This window comes from Eleutherodactylus coqui, chromosome 2, assembly GCF_035609145.1.
Source record: "Eleutherodactylus coqui strain aEleCoq1 chromosome 2, aEleCoq1.hap1, whole genome shotgun sequence".
Lineage (NCBI taxonomy): Eukaryota > Metazoa > Chordata > Amphibia > Anura > Eleutherodactylidae > Eleutherodactylus > Eleutherodactylus coqui.
The window spans coordinates 53,359,994-53,380,386 of NC_089838.1; the positions used below are offsets into that span (position 1 = coordinate 53,359,994).

Below are 20,393 nucleotides of genomic sequence, written 5' to 3' on the forward strand. Positions count from 1 at the left end.
ACAGCGTTTAGCGTTGCCTTCTCAGTGCTGCGCTAAACGCTGTACAAGGCTCCCATTCATTTTAATGGGGCTGTTCACACAAGTGTTTTTAAGCGCGCTTTAAAAGTGATGCATGTTCTATTTTTGGCTGTTTTCAGCTGTGTGTTGCCCATTGAAATTAATAAGCAGCAGTTTCAGTGCTGCTGAAAACGTGGCACAACTTGGTACCATGGTTTTGACAGCGCTAAACGCTAACCCTAGCGGTATTAGTGTAATATGTCTTCAACGGGAAAATGGGTGGAGACATGGGTTGGCCTGCGTGAGTTAAAGGGAACGCCCACAGCTAAAGATGGGGGGCTGTCGCTGTAGATATAGAAATCTTCTGCGCTCCCGCCGCTGCATCTGTGGCTCTCCACAAGCTGCAAGCCGGCGCCCTCGGGCACAAATACACATAGCTGCTGTTAGCGGCTCCGGCACTCCGGCTGCAGCAGCTCCTGCTGCTGCAGTACCACTGAACATCAAAGGACGTGGTGATGGCAAAATCCATTAACCCCTTAGTGACCAAGCCTGTTTGCGCCTTAATGACCAGGCCAAATTTTGCAAATCTGACATGTGTCACTTTAACATGGAAAAACACCAGAAAGGTTTTGCATATCCATGCGATTCTGACATTGTTTTTTCGCCACATGTTGTACTTCATTTAGGTGGAAAAAAAAGCGATAGAATTTGTGTTTATTTATTAAAAGCGCCAAAATAGGGAAAATTTTGAAAAAAATCGTCATTTTTTCACATTTCCAACTGCAATATCTCAAATATGTGCAAAGATAATATAGAAATTTTTGCTAAGATAAATATTTCCATCCGTTTACTTTATTTTGGGCACACATTGGAAAAACTTTCGTTTTTTTTAACCATTTAGGAGACGTACAAATTTAACATTACTTTTCAGCATCTTGAGGAACACTTTGTTTTCTTACATCAAGCCAAGATTCCAAAGGCTCATAGAAGTCAAAATGATAGATACCCCCACAAGTGACCCCATTTTAAAAACTACACCCCTTAACGTACTCACTGAGGGGTGTCATGAGTATTTTAACCCCACAGTTTTTTTTCAGGAGTCAATGAAATTTAGAAGAGAAAAACTAAAATTTCATATTTTTGCAAATATGTCATTTTAAAGACAGGAATTTTTTCTATAGCACACATGAAAATGAGGATTTACACCCCAGAATGGATACCCCTGTTTGTCCCGTGCTCAGAAACATACCCATTGTGGCCCTAGTATTACGTCTGTATGCACAATGGGGCCCAAAATGAAAGGAGCAACCGGTGGCTTTCAGAACAGAAATTTTGCTTGAAGGAGATTTAGGCCCTATTGCACACTTGTAGAGCCATTGAGTGACCACAACAATGGAGAACCCCCACAAGTGACCCCATTTTGAAAAGTAGACCCCTTAACGAATTTATCTAGGGGTATGATGACTTTTTTGACTTCACAGTTTTTGAATGAATCTAAGCCAAGCCGAAGGAAAAAAATTACGCTTTTATTTTTTTGGTAATTCTGTCATTTTAAAAGCAGTTTTTTTGTACAGCACATATATGAATGAAGACTTGCACCCCAAAATGGATACCCCTGTTTGTCCTGTGCTCAGAAACATACCCATTGTGGCCCTAGTATTACGTCTGTATGCACAATGGGGCCCAAAATGAAAGGAGCATCCGGTGGCTTTCAGAACAGAAATTTTGCTTGAAGGAGATTTAGGCCCTATTGCACACTTGTAGAGCCATTGAGTGACCAAAATGATGGAGAACCCCCATAAGTGACCCCATTTTGAAAAGTAGACCCCTTAACGAATTTATCTAGGGGTACGATGACTTTTTTGACTTCACAGTTTTTGAATGAATCTAAGCCAAGCAGAAGGAAAAAAATTACAATTTTCATTTTTTGGGCAATTGTGTCAATTTAAAAACAGTTTTGTTTGTACAGTGTACATAGGAATGAAGACGTTCACCCCAAAATGGATACCCCCATTTGTCCCGTGTTCAGAAATATACCCATTGTGGCCCTAGTATTACGTCTGTATGCACAATGGGGCCCAAAATGAAAGGAGTAACCAGTGGCTTTCGGAACAGAAATTTTGCTTGAAGGAGATTTAGTCCCCATTGCCCACTTGTAGAGCCTTTGAGTGACCAAAATGATGGAGAACCCCCACAAGTGACCCCATTTTGAAAAGTAGACCCCTTATCGAATTTATCTAGGGGTACGATGACTTTTTTGACTTCACAGTTTTTGAATGAATCTAAGCCAAGCAGAAGGAAAAAAATATGATTTTCATTTTTTTGGCAATTTTGTCAATTTAAAAACTGTTTTTTTTGTACATTGTACATAGGAATGAAGACGTTCACCCCAAAATGGATACCCCCATTCGTCCTGTGTTCAGAAACATACCCATTGTGGCCCTAATCTACTTAAAGGAAACATGGCTAGGCCTATAATGGAAGGAGCACCCGTTGGATTTCAGGGTACAACTGAATAAATTCCAGGCCCCATTGCCCACTTGTAGAGAAATTGAGCGGCCAAAACGAAAAAGAACCCCCACAAATGACCCCATTTTGAAAACTAGACCCGACTTAACGAATTCATCTAGGGGTGTACTGTGTATTTTGACCCCACAGTATTTGACTGAATCTAAGCAAAGCAGAAGGAAAAAATTACGATTTTCATTTTTTTGGCAATTTTGTCAGTTTAAAAACTGTTTTTTTTGTACAGCACACATAAGAATGAAGACTTTCACCCCAAAATGGATACCCCCGTTTGTCCCGTGTTCAGAAACATACCCATTGTGGCCCTAAACTACTTACAGGACATATGGCTAGGCCCATAATGGAGGGAATGCCCGCTGGATTTCAGGGTACAACTAAATAAATTCAAGGCCCCATTGCCCACTTATACGGAAAAAAATTTGACTTCCTAAAAATAACCCACCCCCGCCATCCCCATTTTTTGGCATTCCCTAAATATTAAATAAAAGTGATAATATAAACCGCATTTTATGTCTGAAGACAGGGGTAATTACGGAGGCTGGTTGGGTTGGGCACATGGGGCAAGAAAAACGGGTATCCCCCCTCCTCTCTCGCTTGGGGGTATTTCGTGACCTCAGCGGCGGGAATAGGGTGTAAAAAGTGGCCCTCTGAGAGGCTTTGTAATCTTGCTGCAGTGCGGGGGTCTCACACAGAAGACGCTCAACAAGCTGCTCCTGGAACTGCATGAAGGCGAGCGTTCCCGGGGCTTCTTGTAAAATACGTATTACAGGTAGCGGTCTGAATAACGCCGGGCTCACGCAGCCGTAGGTGGAATCCACTTGCGGAGGCCCGCAGCGGATCCCAGCTGTGAGCCCGGTTGTGACCCTGCGTACGGCTGCGTAATGTACTGCGCATAACTGCCTACTCACACAGGCGGTCATGCGCAGTACTTTTTTTTGTTTGTATTTTCCGCACTGTCGCTTAGCGATGACGCGGGTACCCGCAGCCCGTATACAACGTAGTTGCGTATGGGCTGCGGGTATATCCGCGACCATGGAGCACAATGGGCTCTATGTTGCGGATATCCGCGGTAAAATAGAACCTGCTGCGTTCTCTTTTCTGCGAGTGGATCACACAATTCCAACCCACTAATGTGAGCAGAATTGTGTAATCCAATGCGATTGATCTACGTATTACCGCTAATCAAACGCACGCGGAATCCGTAATTTGTATCCGGTCATGTGAGACCGACCTAAGGTAGATCGCTACCTTTTTATCACGTGACCGGGGACCGCTCAACGAGGCCACCCATCACTGCTTCAGGCTCTCGGCGACCGTTGGTCACTGAGAGCAAGGAGATTTTAAGTTTCCTGGGTTCCCCGACTCCTGCGCATGTGTCCGGTGTTTTGCCGGCGGTCGCATGTGCAGAATCCGGGAAAGTTCACGGAGGAAGATCGCGCTGGGGTGCAAATACGGAGGCCACGTTGAAAAGTTTCAGCTCCTCTCACCGATCGCATCGGTGAGGGGAGCTGAAACTAACTTTTTTTTTTTTTAACTTTTACGTGACCGCCGTTATCCAATGGATAACGGCGAACGCGTGATCAGGAACCACTCACCGGGGCCCCCCGTGAAATCTCCAGGCTCTCCGCTAAGTTTTGTAGCCAAGAGCAGGGAGATTTTAAGTTATCCTGGCAATCCACGGCTTTTGCGCATGCGTCTGCGGCTTTGGCGACGGCCGCGTGCGCAGAAGCTGTGGTAATGTCCGCGGATAAATCCGGAGGCCTTTGGTACGCATTTTCATCCTCCCTCACGGGTATGATCCGTGAGTGGAGATGAAATGTAAGCGTTTTAAACTTTTGTTATTTACTTTTTAAACTTTTTTTTTAAACTTTTTTACCTTTTTTTTAATTACTTTTTTACACTTTTTTTTACTTTAAATGATCACTGCTATCCATTGGATAACAGTGATCATCTTTGTAGGGACATCCCTCTGCTCTTGGCTACACATGGCAGCCTGAAGCAGAGGGATTTTAAATTTCCCGGGTCCTGAGCCCTTCTGTGCACGCGCCCGATGTCAATCAACGGGCGCGCATGCGCAGAAGGGGACTCAGGTTCCGGAAGACCGGGACGCCGCTGAGGACCGGGGGTGAGTATTTTCACCTCCCCTCATGGATCCGATCCATGAGGGGAGGTGAAATTAAGCTGATTTTTACTTTTTTAAAACTTTTTCGCGATCGCCGCTATCCACTGGATAGCGGCGATCGCGGGTCCGGGGACTGCTTGCCGCGGTCCCCGGGGACATCTCCTGGTTCCCGGCTACCTTCAGGAGCCGGGAACCAGGAGATTTTAAACTCCCCGGGGTTCCCATTCTTCTGCGCACGCGCGTGACGTCATTCGTCTGGCGCGCATGCGCAGAAGAGCCGCGCCGGGTCCCAGAGGACCCTTTCTCCGCGGCAGACATCGGGGAACCTGGGTAAGTACTTTCAGCTGCCCTGATGGATCCGATCCAACAGGGCAGCTGAATCTTTAACTTTTCAAGCACTTTTATTTACTTTTTTGCGATCGGCGCTATTCATTGGATAGCGCCGATTGCAATGCCGGGGGGGGGGGACTGCCCGCAGGCCAGGATGACAGCTCCATGCTGTCGGCTACCTGTGGGCACCGACAGCATGGAGCTGTCACGTCCATAGCCCACGGGGCTTTATTCTCTGCAGGAGGCGTGTTTTTACGTCCTCAGAGAATAAAGCCCACTTGCGCAGGACGTAAAAACACTATGGGCTGGTCGTTAAGGGGTTAAGGAATTTAAGACGGGACTAGATGTCTTTCTTAAGCGGAAGGATATTACAGGATATAGACATTAGGTGACCAGCGGGTTGTTAATCCGAGTCTTATATTTAGGTAGGAACTATCAAAGGTTGATCCAGGGATTATTCTGACTGCCATTAGGGAGTCGGGAAGGAATTTTCCCCCAAATGCGCTAATTGGCTTCTGCCTCTTGGGGTTTTTGCTTTCCTATGGATCAACTAGAGGTTGAAACAGGCTGAACTAGATGGACATTGTCTTCATTCAGCCTAGCATATTATCAGCAGGGGCGACCACAGAGCTTCCATATCTGTAGTATTAAAATGTGATTGTTCCCAGCAAGAGAAGCCAAGTAATCTTGTAAATATGATACCTTTTAATGGCTAACAAAAATACATGATTTTATTGTGAACTTTCGTACCTCTCAGGATTCTTCCCCAGGCATAATGAAATTGATTTGAAGAGGCATATATATATATATATATATATATATATATATATGTTTGTAATACGCAACTAAATTGGGCACGCTGCGTATTTTTTTACATGACTGAAAAACGCATAAAAAATAGGAACACGTGAATAACCTGGTTGAAATCAATGGTTTTCATTTACTGCGCATTACGTGCATAAAAAATACACAGCACATTTATGCCCATGTCAATGGACCCTTACAGTGACCCCCAGTGACTCCCCCACAGCAATAGTGTCCCTCAGTGACTCCCCCACCGTAATAGTGTACCTCAGTGACTCCCCCACCGTAATAGTGTCCCTCAGTGACCTTATCACAGTAATAGTGTCCCTTAGTGACTCCCTCACAGTAATAGTGCCCCTCAGCGACCCCTTTGCAGTAAGAACGCCCTTCAGTGACCCTTTCACAATAATATTTCCCCTCGGGGACCCCTCACAGTTATAATGCCCCTCAGTGACCTCCTGACAGTACTAGTGCCCCTCATTGACCATTTCACAGTAATCGTGCCTTTCAGTGGCCCCTTCACAGTAATAGTGCCCCTCATTGACCATTTCACAGTAATAGTGCCCCTCAGTGACTCCCCACAGTAAATGTCCCTTAGTTACCTTATTACAGTAAGTGTCCCTCAGTGAACCTCACACAGTAATAGTGCCCCTCAGTGAACCTCACATAGTAATAGTGCCTCTCAGTAACTCTCCCACAGTAAGTGTCCATCAGTGACCTTATCACAGTAATAATGTCCCTCACATAGTAATAGTGCCCCTCATTGACCATTTCACAGTAATAATGCCTTTGAGTGACCCCCTCACAGTAATAGTGCCCTCAGTGACCCCCACACAGTAATAGTGCAGCTCCGTGACCCCTCACAGTAATAGTGCCCCTCAGTGACCTCCTCACTGTAATAGTGTCCCTCAGTGACCTCCTCACTGTAATAGTGCCCCATAGTGACCCCTTACAGTATTAGTGCCCCACAGTAACCCCTTACAGTACTAGAGCCCCTCAGTGACCCGTTACAGTAATAGTGCCCCTCAGTGACCTCTCACAGTAATAGTGCCCCTTAGTGACCCCCTCACAGTAATAGAGATTCTCAGTGACCTTCACAGTAATAGTGCCCCTTAGTGACCTCTTTACAGTAATATTATATTTTTTCATGTGAAAAATCGCAATTAAAGTGATGTGATGAGATACGCATTTCTCCATAAAATGCACTGTACTGTTTCAATATCGACTGTGGGAATGCACCGTTGCTGTAATTTTTACGTCTACGTTTTTATTCTCAAATGCCTAAAAAGAAAAATTTGCAACAACAAAACACAACTTTTACAATAAAAATTTTACTTTTTACATAAAAAAAAAGTACGGCTATTGGTTTAACATATATGCTAAACACACATTAAAAACTTGATGTGCTGACTTCCTGCTGAGTTTGTGCACTTTGGCCACTCTGCAAGAGCAGAGCTGCAGTGTAAAGCATGGGGGAAGGACTTTATCAGCAGTCCCAGAGCGGAAGAAGTACATTTTAAGGGTGCATTCACACGAACGTATATCGGCTCGGTTTTCACGCCGAGCCGATATACGTTGTCCTCATGTGCAGGGGGGGGGGAGACTGGAAGAGCCCAGGAGCAGGAACTGAGCTCCCGCCCCCTCTCTGCCTCCTCTCCGCCCCTCTGCACTATTTGCAATGGGGAGAGCCGGGACGGAGGCGGGGCTAATTCACGCCACTTAGCCCCGCCCCCGTCTCGCCTCCTCTCGTTGCAAATAGTGCAGAGGGGCGGAGAGGAGGTAGAGAGGGGGCGGGAGCTCAGTTCCTGCTCCTGGGCTCTTCCAGCCTCCCCCCCTGCACATGAGGACAACGTATATCGGCTCGGCGTGAAAAGCGAGCCGATATACGTTCGTGTGAATGCACCCTAAAACTGTAACAGAAATTACTGTTAGGTTTCTAATAAAAGTGACCCCATAGTAGAGCAAGGCTGAACTGTAAAGCATGAGGGTCAGGCTGATCAACTGCATAAGCTGTACTTTGTACACGTACATACAGGACGTATATATACTGTGTGACGTCACCTGTGAACTACATACGGCCAGAGGTGACAAAGGACGCAGTGTCACTTTAACAGGCTGCCGGTCACAACTCCACCCACCTGTGCCACGTGAGTGTAGGGAACGCCTTTCCATGTTCCACGCCTCGCTGTGGAGTAAAGCCCCGCCTTGTCCTCATTAATAACTTTCTTTCCGACCACACCCAAGTTGTTTACCGCCTTGCTCCGATTGGCCAGCCGTCCACAGGTGTGGGTGTGTTCACTACAGCCCTGTGACCTAACGTCACGCCTCGCACGTCGCCTGGGAGAGCTCCGCCCCCCATCATGGCTGCGGCTCCTATGTAGAACCGGAGCCGGGACAGGAGGCACTGCTCAGTCCGAGCTGCGGCCACAGGTGAGCGGGAAGGGCGGCAGCAGCCCCAGGGACAGCAGGGGGGGCATCCTCCGAGGCTTGGAGGTAGTTCTAGTAGTTACCCCTCTGTGGGGTATTTGCCCCAGTCTCTCGAGCCGGAGCTTTGCTCTGAGTCCTCTGCCACCTGGTGGCCAAGAATGACCTTGCTGGGCGCTATCCTCCCGGTTACTCTGTAAGGAGCGCTGCCCTCTGGTGCAGGAAGAGGGAATGACAGGCTGGATGAGCTGAGAAGGCTCCCCTTCGTGGTGGGACAGAGAGCACCCTGCAGTGTACAGCCCTGCCAGAACCAGCAGCACCACCACCTCTGGGGCACCTTGCTGGAAGGACAGGACACTTCTGAGCTGCTTTTTGAGCCTTAGGTTTGTGCTGAAGTATCTGTCCTCTAGTGGTGGAGGGTGAGATGTCGTCTGCTGGTCTCGCTGCCCCTCTGGTATTACCCATGGCCCCCAGGATAGGCAGTCCGGAGCTGGGGGTGTTATAGCCCTTTCTGTAGGGGGCAGGAAGCCCTGTAGGTGCCGCATGCCCCTCCATACAGAGCTCGGATGTATAGATGTTGGGGGGTCGCCGGGTGTCCTACTGGACTAGTTTTGCTCCCGCATGTTCCTGTGTGTTATAGATGGGCATAACGGGCCTGTAGTGCTTTCTGTAGACCAGCGGCAGTCCGGCACCGTATATATAATGCTATACCATTATATACTGTATATAGGGGGGCTCCGTACACATCATGCAGGCTCATAGTCACGTGCCATCCTGCCAAGAAGTATCATACTGCTGCAGAACTTGGCATGCAGTTCCATCTCAGCCAGATATGTAACTGATGAGGGTTGTGGTCATTAGAAATGGTCTTGTCACCGTAGACCCTATAAGTAGTTCCCTGCTTGGCCTATAAGAGGCTCTCGGAGTCTCCTTGTGTGTAGTGACCTCTTCTTCCACAGAGAAGATTTCACCCCATTACCAGAGTCTGAAAGGGGCGCATTATTGGGATGTGAGAAGCTGGATGGTCGTATACATGAATTGTCCTCCACCGGGCCGTTCTGTCCAGCCTGTTAGGGGGTGTTGGGACCAGTGGATGTTGGGAGGAGCGTCTAATCAGACTGTTAGGAAGTGTTGGGACCAGTGGATGCGGGCACACAAGGTGACTGGGCTCAGGATGCCCCCTACAGACCACCAGTAGAGTGGAGTGTCTGACCAGACTGTTAGGGGGTGTTGGGACCAGTGGATGTGTGAGGGCACACAAGGTGATTGGGCTCAGGATTATTGTATCTTGATCAGGAATTCCTGGTGGAGTCAAGAATGATGGTCGGTGACACCACCTGTACCTGATTAGCTGCACAGGGTGTTCGCCTCCAGGTCCTGCAAGGGCACTAAAGAGTAATAGAAAATCCATACAGTGGCCGCTGCAGCCACGCCTGCCCAGGAACAAGTGTCTTCCCCAGTGGCGGGGCCTAGAAGGCGGAAGCCCCCTCACAGTAGAAGCGCTGCCTGGAACAAGTGCCTTCCCCGGCGGCGGCAGGCCCTTGACTGTAGAAGCACTGCGCTCCGTCGACAGCAGGGAGGCCAAACCTAACTGACAGTGCTTTCCCGGGAGCGTCCGTCACGGACTACTGATGCTCCGTTGCGCCGGTGGGGACGGAGTAGTGAGGCTGCGGGCGGAACCGAGAGGTTTAGGTAGGAGAAGCAGCACTACCAGTTGATTTAAATCCAGGCATATAACAGCCAATGGTGCACGATCCCGGTTGGTGATCCAGACCCTAGGATCAGAAAAGCAGTAATCCGTATAGGTTAGCGGCCGGCCGGGTACCACACTTGGCTTCAATGGCGACCGGGATGGACTGGACACCCTGCAGCATCTGCATTGACTTGTCCCAGCGCTGCAGCCTTACCCTCCGGGGTAATCTACTTCTTAGCCTTACATTATGACATGTAAATGCTGCCATGTTACAGCGGTAACATGGCACCTTTTACAGGTTATAATGTAAGGCTAAGAAGTATATTACCCCAGAGCGTAAGGCTGCAGCGCTGGGACAAATCTATCCACACTGTGCTGCTAGGACCTTTGTGCCTTCACCCTGTCGGGAGCTAGGGGTGTGAGAGGGGAGTTCCTCCTGTCAAATCCCTAGCTTCTGGTGGCGTGAAGATACACTAATACCCTCAGGACGCCCCCTACAGACTCCAAGTAGAGAGGAACGTCTGACCAGACTGTTACGAAGTGTTGGGACCAGTGGATGTGTGAAGGCACACAAGGTGACCGGGCTCAGGACGCCCCCTACAGACCACCAGTAGGGAGGAGCGTCTGATCGTCCAACAAGCACCAGCAGCTCCAATTGTTCTGATGTCTGCCATTCAGAGACAAGGGGTGCCATTGAGGCACTTGGCTTGAGGACATTTGGTCTCGCAGCTCTAATTACTTGTACGGCCTCATTCTCCCCCCCCCCCCCCCCGTTGCCTCCATTTGCAGGGGTGTCATGAACGATGAAACTGGACACTACGGAGGGGAACTGGGTTGTCTTCAGTGATGAACCCAAGTTTAGTTTGGGTGCTGATGACAGCCGTGTTTGTGTCTGGGTCCTCAGAGTGAACGACTCAGCATGCCTTTGCTGTGGAGCCGCACACTGCCCCATGCTGGTGCGATTAGAAGATGAAAAAAGGAAAAAAGATGAACTCCTCCTTTTCTTCCCAGAAAACGGAAAAGAATAATTACCTCAGAGTAGATCTTCCTAAGTTCTGTATTGAAGAAAAAAATCCTCTCTTCACAAGAGGAGAGTCGCTGGAAATGGCTCAGGGATCTATCAAGGGAACCCCCATATAGAAAACAAAGAAATTTTTCATTAAGTAAAAAATACTTTCCTGCGCTCACAGAACTTTTTAGTTGCACAGTGTAAATATTCCTTCAAATGAAGGAGACTTACTTTGAAGGAGGGGGTTATGATTTCAATATTCCCCCTCCTAATTCCCACAGGTCTTAATGACTGTCAAAGATGAAACTTCCAGTCCAGGGTTTTCTCCTTCGCGATTTATTAAAATACAGCCAGACAATGGTGCAACACGCCAAACCATGCACGATATGACAAGTTCACCCAACGATAATATTGTTTCGGTACAAACTGTACCCTTATCAAGTTATACAAACACTAAAATATAAGCGGTTTAAATAGGAAAGTTTTACCTTTCACTCTTTGATGTCGCTGATTCCAAACCCCCTTCAGGGGGGTGGAGGGTCATCTGCGCATTACAGACGTCATGCGCTGCGACTCTGATGAACCCGACGTGTGACGTCATCCCGTCTGGATGCCTGTCACTACGCTGTGTAATCCTGGATACCGTGAGGACGTGCGGCAGGTGATGTCACCGCGTTCTGCGTCCACACGTTCTCCCAAACATCCCTGTATCACGTGTTGCCCGGAATTCCGGGTGGTTACACAGCGTCTCCCTATCACCACGTATCACGTGATATACACTAAACGGGTGCGTTCCAATCAGAAACGCAACGTTAATAACATTGGAATGTATATTATAAGTTAATCATTCCCTAAATTCATTTACTAACTATGTGATTACTTGTATAAATGAAATTCCATATACATTTAAAACAGTTATTTTTTCTGCTGTCGACAATTTCATTCACATGAAAGAAAGGGGAAGGGGGGGAAAAGGGAAAAAAGGAAAGGAAGGGGAAAAGGGGGGGGGGGGAAGGGAAAGGGGGGGGGGAAAGGGGGAGGGGAAGGGGAAAAAAGGAAAGGAAGGGGAAAAGGGGGGGGGGAGGGAAGACAGGGAGGGGGCTATATCCTTCTAGAAAACTAAAACTATGTCTATAAATAAATTATACTCCTCCTTATAAATACTCTAATAAAATCATTATAGCCATCAATTAATCAATGATTAAAATTATTCCTTACATTAAATTTTCTCTAAAACTTTATTCAATCCCCCCGGTTTAAGAGTTCCCAATCTAAAAATCCAATACATCTCACGATTTTTAAAAAAAGTAAATAACCCTGATTGTATGCTCTCTAGCGGTGTAATTTTTAATAACGTAAAATCTTTATTGTGGTGATTTAAAAAATGTTTCGATACGCTGTGTTTTGTAAATCCATGTTTTATATTCGTTCTATGTTTATTAACCCTAGTCCTCAATGCATTGGTGGTGCGGCCCACATATCTAAGTCCACATGGATATTCTATAAGATAAATTACATAGGTAGTGCTACAGTTCATGTATTTCTTCAAACAATATGGTGTTTTGCCTTTTCCCATATCTATTTCTTTTCTCCCATGGGTTATATTTTGACAACATTTACAATTTCCTACCCCACATCTGTAGGAACCACAAATTTGTCTTTTTGTCAGAAAGTGTCCTCTACTATTATCTCTCACATTTTTCGAATGGGGGCGAGAAGGGGCCACAAGATCCTTAATATTTTTGTTTCTTCTAAAAGTGATCACCGGATTGCACATTATAGTATTTTTCAAAAATGGGTCCTCTTTGAGGATGTCCCAATTTTTTTCTCAAAATGTTTTTTATCTCTTTATGTTGCGAGTTGTATTTAGTTATAAATCTGGATTCTAGCCCCTTTTTTTTCTTCTTTCTCTCTTGATTTAACTGTTTCCATATTATGGAGCGCTTTTAAATAGGCTGCTTCCACCAAATTCAAGGGATATTGTTTTTCTTTGAACCGTTTCTTTAAAATTAGGGACTGTTTTTGATATGACTCTATATCTGTGCAATTGCGTTTGATCCTTGCAAATTGTCCATAGGGGATGTTGGTTTTCCAGCATCTAGCGTGACAACTTTTAAAATTAACGTAACTATTCGTATCGGTCTTTTTAAAAAACGTTTGGGTCTTTATTTTTCCTTCCCTAATATTCACTTCTAATTTACAAGGGCAGCTAATCCCAGTCAAAACTTTGGGAAATTTACTGCTAGGACCTTCCAAACTAATAAAATTAAAAAATACCTTTTATTAAATTCCTTTAAAAGAAGAACAAAACAAATACAAACAAATAAGGGGAAGATTAGGATTAAGAAGGCCACTAGTGACTAGTGACCAAACAGGTTGGAGTCGTATAATAGGACTCAACCTTAAAAAACAACAGCAACCGCCACTTCTGAAATATGAACAATGGGAAATCGAGTCATGTGATGAAGCTCAATTGATGTACAACATTGATCATAGATCCAGAAAAGTGATCAAATAAAGTAGAATCACTCTAAATCTGGTATCCTAATGTGCGTCGTATAGTGGGAAGGACTTGCACATAAGGAGTTTGCTCTTAAAGCAAAAATGCGCGTTACCCAACGCGTTTCTCCCAACAGGTGGGTTCCTCAGGGGTTACAATGCGCTAGTTCCAACCAAAAGGTTGGGTTGTGGCTAAATTTTTATAAAGTGTGGAAGCCACACATAGTCCAGGACTGATAATCATGGACCAGTGGTCGCCAAAATGATCTGTCTCTAAATATAAATGCAATGCAGCGAAGAATTCCAGTGCACCGCAATTTACAAAAGTCAGATAATGCAACTCGAGTGACACTCCACCACAAGGACTGACATGCCGCCGTTTTGTCTTTATTTTCTTTGATTTTAAGTTCTTTGTCCTGACCTAGGGGCTAGTCCCCTTCAGCTACTCACTCGAGTTGCATTATCAGTCTATTTAGCAACTTCAGATAGTTTCTTATCAGTTAGGTAGCTGCAAATCTATCTTGAGGACTTTAAGGGCTTAAGTTATTGATAGCATCTGACGGCTTATATATCTCTTTTTGATCTCATCTTGTACTTTGAGGATAATTTTGTCCTCTTAATGACCATTACTGTGACCATCATTGCCACGTCATAGGTCATTCTTTTCTGACTTTTGTAAATTGCGGTGCACTGGAATTCTTCGCTGCATTGCATTTATATTTAGAGACAGATCATTTTGGCGACCACTGGTCCATGATTATCAGTCCTGGACTATGTGTGGCTTCCACACTTTATAAAAATTTAGCCACAACCCAACCTTTTGGTTGGAACTAGCGCATTGTAACCCCTGAGGAACCCACCTGTTGGGAGAAACGCGTTGGGTAACGCGCATTTTTGCTTTAATGAGCAAACTCCTTATGTGCAAGTCCTTCCCACTATACAACGCACATTAGGATACCAGATTTAGAGTGATTCTACTTTATTTGATCACTTTTCTGGATCTATGATCAATGTTGTACATCAATTGAGCTTCATCACATGACTCGATTTCCTAATATTCACTTCTACATCTAAAAAAATAGCCTTATTAAAACTGTGTTTCCTGAAAACTCCAAACCCCAATCGTTTTTGTTCAATTCTGTTATAAAATTCACCAGTTCTCCCTCCTCTCCTTTCCATATTAAAAAGATATCGTCAATAAATCTACAATAAAATTTTATATTGGGGGTTAAAATATTTTTCTCGAATGCCCCCATAAATAAATTAGCGTACGCCGGGGCAAAGCGAGTCCCCATCGCGGTCCCTTTTTTTGGATAAAAAAACAGATTTTTATATATAAAATAATTATTTTTTAAAATAAATTGGATGCCTTCCAAGACAAAACGTTTTTGTCTCTCTGGCATCTCGATATCTGTCTGTAGATATTCTCGGACCGACTCTATTCCCTTCTCATGGGGGATGTTAGAGTATAGCGATTTAACATCCAGTGTACATAAAATATAGTTTTCTTCCCAATCTATCTGATTTAAAAGTCATAAGAAATGCCCTGTATCCTTTATATACGCAGGGAGTTTAATGACTAGCCTCTGTAGAATGTGGTCAATATATTCTGACAGGGCGCTTGTTATGGAGCCTACTCCCGCTATTATCGGACGTCCCGGTGGTGCTAATCTGTCTTTGTGCACCTTTGGTAAGAAATAAAAGTATGGGACCTCCGGTTGGCGTATTAATATAAAATTCCTCTCTTTTTTTTTTAGTGAAACAATTTAATTCCAAGGCTCTATTAACCATATTGAAGAGAGATTTCGAAATATCCCCCGTGGGATTATGGTCTAACCGACCGTAATACTCTTCATCATTCAAAATTCGTAGGGCTTCCTTTTCATAATATTCTACGTCCATAATGACAGTAGCACCCCCTTTATCTGCCTTTTTAATAATGATATCCCTATTATTTGCCAAGTTTGTTAGGGTATTTCTTTGTTTAAGTTTAAAATTTACATGTTCTTGTTGTGTTTCACATAATTTAGTAAAATCGCTCAAAACTTTCTGATAGAAGGTTTCTAAAAAGTTACCTTTACTTTCTGACGGATAAAATACACTTTTTGGTTTGAGATTAGTCCTAATTGGTGGTAATTCATCCCTCTCATTATAATCTAAAATCACAGAGGTGAGGAAAAAGAAAAAAAAAACACATTCACTGAAAAAGCCAAAAATACAATACCTGAAGGTCTGCAAAGCAGACACGGTCGCCATAGGCACGATCGCCATAAGGCGGGCACAATCGCCACCGGCACAATCGCCGTAGGGCAGGCGCAATGGCCTTAAGCCCTGAAGATATGTAGTCAGCCAGACAATAATGTGTGGAGGAGCAGCTTGTTCCTGGCAGGCTAATATGCAGTCACTCACTCAACCCAGCCCAGATTGGGGAGGAGTGACTGCATATACTAATAGCCTGCACATGTGAACGATACCAAAGATGTCAGCCATAGATGGGTGGTGACCCACCATACAGGATATCAACCCTGGCTGATATGACAGCGGGTTGCCCTGTATCTCCAAGGTGGGCCACACTGGCTGACACCTTGGGCTCCCCCACCAACTAGCAAACTACATACAAAAATACTAATGCATACTAATAAAATGCGGGTGTTGGTACTGCATTTTGGCCAAAACGCATAGGCTGACGGACCGCGTCGAGGTCACACCGCTTCCGCCAGTACCTACGCTAACTCACAATAAATTACATAAAATCACAGAGGTGAGGAAAAAGAAAAAAAAAAACACATTCACTGAAAGCCAAAAATACAATACCTGAAGGTCTGCAAAGCAGACACGGTCGCCATAGGCACGATCGCCATAAGGCGGGCACAATCGCCACCGGCACAATCGCCGTAGGGCAGGCGCAATGGCCTTAAGCCCTGAAGATATGTAGTCAGCCAGACAATAATGTGTGGAGGAGCAGCTTGTTCCTGGCAGGCTAATATGCAGTCACTCACTCAACCCAGCCCAGATTGGGGAGGAGTGACTGCATATACTAATAGCCTGCACATGTGAACGATACCAACGATACCAAAGATGTCAGCCAAAATGCAGTACCAACACCCGCATTTTATTAGTATGCATTAGTATTTTTGTATGTAGTTTGCTAGTTGGTGGGGGAGCCCAAGGTGTCAGCCAGTGTGGCCCACCTTGGAGATACAGGGCAACCCGCTGTCATATCAGCCAGGGTTGATATCCTGTATGGTGGGTCACCACCCATCTATGGCTGACATCTTTGGTATCGTTCACATGTGCAGGCTATTAGTATATGCAGTCACTCCTCCCCAATCTGGGCTGGGTTGAGTGAGTGACTGCATATTAGCCTGCCAGGAACAAGCTGCTCCTCCACACATTATTGTCTGGCTGACTACATATCTTCAGGGCTTAAGGCCATTGCGCCTGCCCTACGGCGATTGTGGCGGTGGCGATTGTGCCCGCCTTATGGCGATCGTGCCTATGGCGACCGTGTCTGCTTTGCAGACCTTCAGGTATTGTATTTTTGGCTTTTTCAGTGAATGTGCTCTCATTATAATCTAAATCGTTAATTATTTTGGGGTCCGCTATCTGTTTAATATTAAAATATCTGGTAATTGTGAGTTTTTTAACATATTGATTCAAATCTATAAATAAATCGAACAAATTCGCTGGAGTGGGGGGGGGGGGGGGGGGGGCTATAAGACATTCCTTTAGCTAAAATCTCTAATTCCTTTCTAGTTAAAATATACTTAGAAGTATTAAAAATTCCCGTTAATTCTTCATCTTTTTGGGTTGATGGTGTGATGGTCTTGGGATAATCGCATAAGACAGTCGGTCCTCCCTAGTAGTGGTACGAGGGACAATGACAGCTCAGCAATATGTTCAGGACATCCTGCAGCCACATGTGATCCTCTCATGGTGGCTTACAGCAAGATAATGCTTGGCCGCACACAAGGGGGTCACCGGAAGCCCCCACAACATTGTGTCACTTCCGTGGTCGCCGGTTGCCAGATGTACCACTAATAGAACATGTATGGGACCATCTGGGACACCCAACTTTCCACAGCCTACGAGTTTGTACGATCTAGAGGCGCAGTTACAGCAAATCTGGACTGATATGTCGCAGGATACCATACAGAACCTGTATACCTCCATGCCCTCCTGTATCACATCTTGTATCCAAGCTAGAGGTGGTACAACGGGGTACTAGAGCCTCCATGCCTGCATGTATCACACCTTGTGTTCTTCTACGGATGTTACTAACAATGAGTGTATTTTTGGAGGACGGTATGGATATAATGTACCGCCATTGTATGCTATATGATTACTTTTTCAGTCCAGTACATCCTGGTGCAGTATAGATATAATGTGGTTTCTGGTGTGCGGTATAAATACAATGTTCCGGCGTTGTGTAGTATATGGTGGGTTCTGTCCGCCGCAGTATATATATAATGTACACTATGGCTACGTTGTGCCGCCACTGTGTACTCTGTAATTACTTTCGGTCGCCAGCCTCGCGGCACTTGTTGTTGTAGGTTAATCCTCTGCTGTTTCCCGCAGACGGGCGTTAAGTCCCCTGGCTGCTAGAACACATTTTATGCTTGGTGTACAGCTGCCCAGACACTGAGGGGTTAATCCCACTGTATTAGGATGACTCCACTTGCCCCACACAGAGAACTGGGTCCTGTGGAAGTTTCGATTGCTGCTGGCGCTCTTTCCGTTGGTCGCACCAGTCATTATTTAGTTTTGACTATTATAGGGATCTTCCACCTGCAATCAGATTTCTCTCATGTCTAGCTGGATGCCATCTATTGCCTCCTGTTATCCGCCAGGTCAGACTAAGGTGTAGAAGTATCCCCTATTACAACTTGTGTGAGTGATAGCAGTTGCTCCGCCTATAGCACAGCTGCAGGGTGATAAACTCCACTCTGTGGTTACTGTCTCTTTAAGACAAATAACAACGTGTGTGTGTGTAACATAGGCGATCTCTACATAGATGCCCCCCTGGCGCCCCCTATACCTGCAGGCCTGTATAAGTGTTCATAGATCTCCTGAGCCCCCTAAGGCCTCCTTCCCACGAACGGATTTACGCCGCGTAAATCCGCGGCAAAAATCCGCTGCGTTGCACCCTGCTATTAGGTTCTATTGAACCTAATAGCACAATGCTCACGATGCGTAATTCCACCGCGGCCGCGGGACCTCTGGCGGGGGAGGGGGCCGCGGCTGCGGGACCTCTGGCGGGGGGGGGGGGGGCCGCGGCTGCGGGACCTCTGCGGGGGGGGGGGGGACACGCGGCTGCGGGACCTCTGCGGGGGGGGGGGGGACGCGGCTGCGGGACCTCTGCGGGGGGGGGGGGGACGCGGCTGCGGGACCTCTGCGGGGGGGGGGGGGACGCGGCTGCGGGACCTCTGCGGGGGGGGGGGGACGCGGCTGCGGGACCTCTGCGGGGGGGGGGGGGGGACGCGGCTGCGGGACCTCTGCGGGGGGGGGGGGGGGACGCGGCTGCGGGACCTCTGCGGGGGGGGGGGGACGCGGCTGCGGGACCTCTGCGGGGGGGGGGGGGGGACGCGGCTGCGGGACCTCTGCGGGGGGGGGGGGGACGCGGCTGCGGGACCTCTGCGGGGGGGGGGGGGGACGCGGCTGCGGGACCTCTGCGGGGGGGGGGGGGGGACGCGGCTGCGGGACCTCTGCGGGGGGGGGGGGGGGACGCGGCTGCGGGACCTCTGCGGGGGGGGGGGGACGCGGCTGCGGGACCTCTGCGGGGGGGGGGGACGCGGCTGCGGGACCTCTGCGGGGGGGGGGGGGACGCGGCTGCGGGACCTCTGCGGGGAGGGGGGGAACCACGCGGCTGCGGGATCGCTCTGCGAAGGGAGAGCCACGCGGCTGCGGGATCGCTCTGCGAAGGGAGAGCCACGCGGCTGCGGGAGCTCTCTGCGAAGGGAGGGGGGGCGCCACGCGGCTGCGGATCGCTCGTCGAAAGGGGTTGTCCCGCAAAAGCAAGTGAAGTTATACACTTCTGTATGGCCGTATAATATACATCGTGCATTAAATATTGGCCATACAGAATTTACTTACACCCCCCCCCCCCCCCCCGGTGTTGGTGTCCCCGTCTCCATGGCGCCGACCGAAGCCTTCTTCTCCCTCGATTAGACGCGCTTGCGCAGTCTGCTCTTCTGTCCCGCTGAATGGGGCCGCTCCGGCGTGCTCACGCCGCACAGCTGGTGTGCGCATGCGCAGACGACCTGTGCGGCGCAAGCACGCCGGAGCGATGTATATTACAAAGTGCATTTATATGGCCATACAGAAGTGTATAACTTCACTTGCTTTTGCGGGAGGAGGGGGGGGGGCGCGCCACGTGGCTGCTGGATCGCTTTGCGAAGACCTCTGTGAAGGGGGACGCAGTCCCGGGACCTCTGTGAGGGGGAGACGCGGCCGCGGGACCTCTGTGAGGGACGGGGGGACGCCGACGCGGCCGCGAGACCACGGCGAGGGGGGGACGCGGCGCCGCGGGACCACGGCGAGGGGGGGACGCGGCGCCGCGGGACCACGGCGAGGGGGGGACGCGGCGCCGCGGGACCACGGCGAGGGGGGACGCGGCGCCGCGGGACCACGGCGAGGGGGGACGCGGCGCCGCGGGACCACGGCGAGGGGGGACGCGGCGCCGCGGGACCACGGCGAGGGGGGGACGCGGCGCCGCGGGACCACGGCGAGGGGGGGACGCGGCGCCTCTGTGAGGGGAAGGGGGGCGGCCGCGGCACCTCTGTGAGGGGAAGGGGGGCGGCCGCGGCACCTCTGTGAGGGGAAGGGGGGCGGCCGCGGCACCTCTGTGAGGGGGGGGGGGGGGGGCGCGGGATCTGTCTGTGAAGGGGAGGGATGGGACAGACAGACGCTACTGCGGGATCTGAAGCGGGGGGCGCGGCTGTGGGATCTCTGAGGTGGGGGGGGACGCGGCCGTGGGACCTCTGTGAGGG

The 20,393-nt window shown here is 48.3% G+C and overlaps 1 protein-coding gene across 1 annotated transcript in view; it reads left to right on the top strand.

The window, feature by feature from the left end:
* The first annotated feature begins 8,073 nt into the window (after nucleotides 1-8,073).
* Nucleotides 8,074-20,393, top strand: part of BCL2L13 (BCL2 like 13) — a 30,582-nt gene continuing 18,262 nt past the window's right edge. Inside the window, exon 1 of the mRNA XM_066590981.1 lies at nucleotides 8,074-8,209. The gene's annotated coding sequence lies outside the window, so the exon portion shown is untranslated. The remainder of the gene's footprint in view (nucleotides 8,210-20,393) is intronic.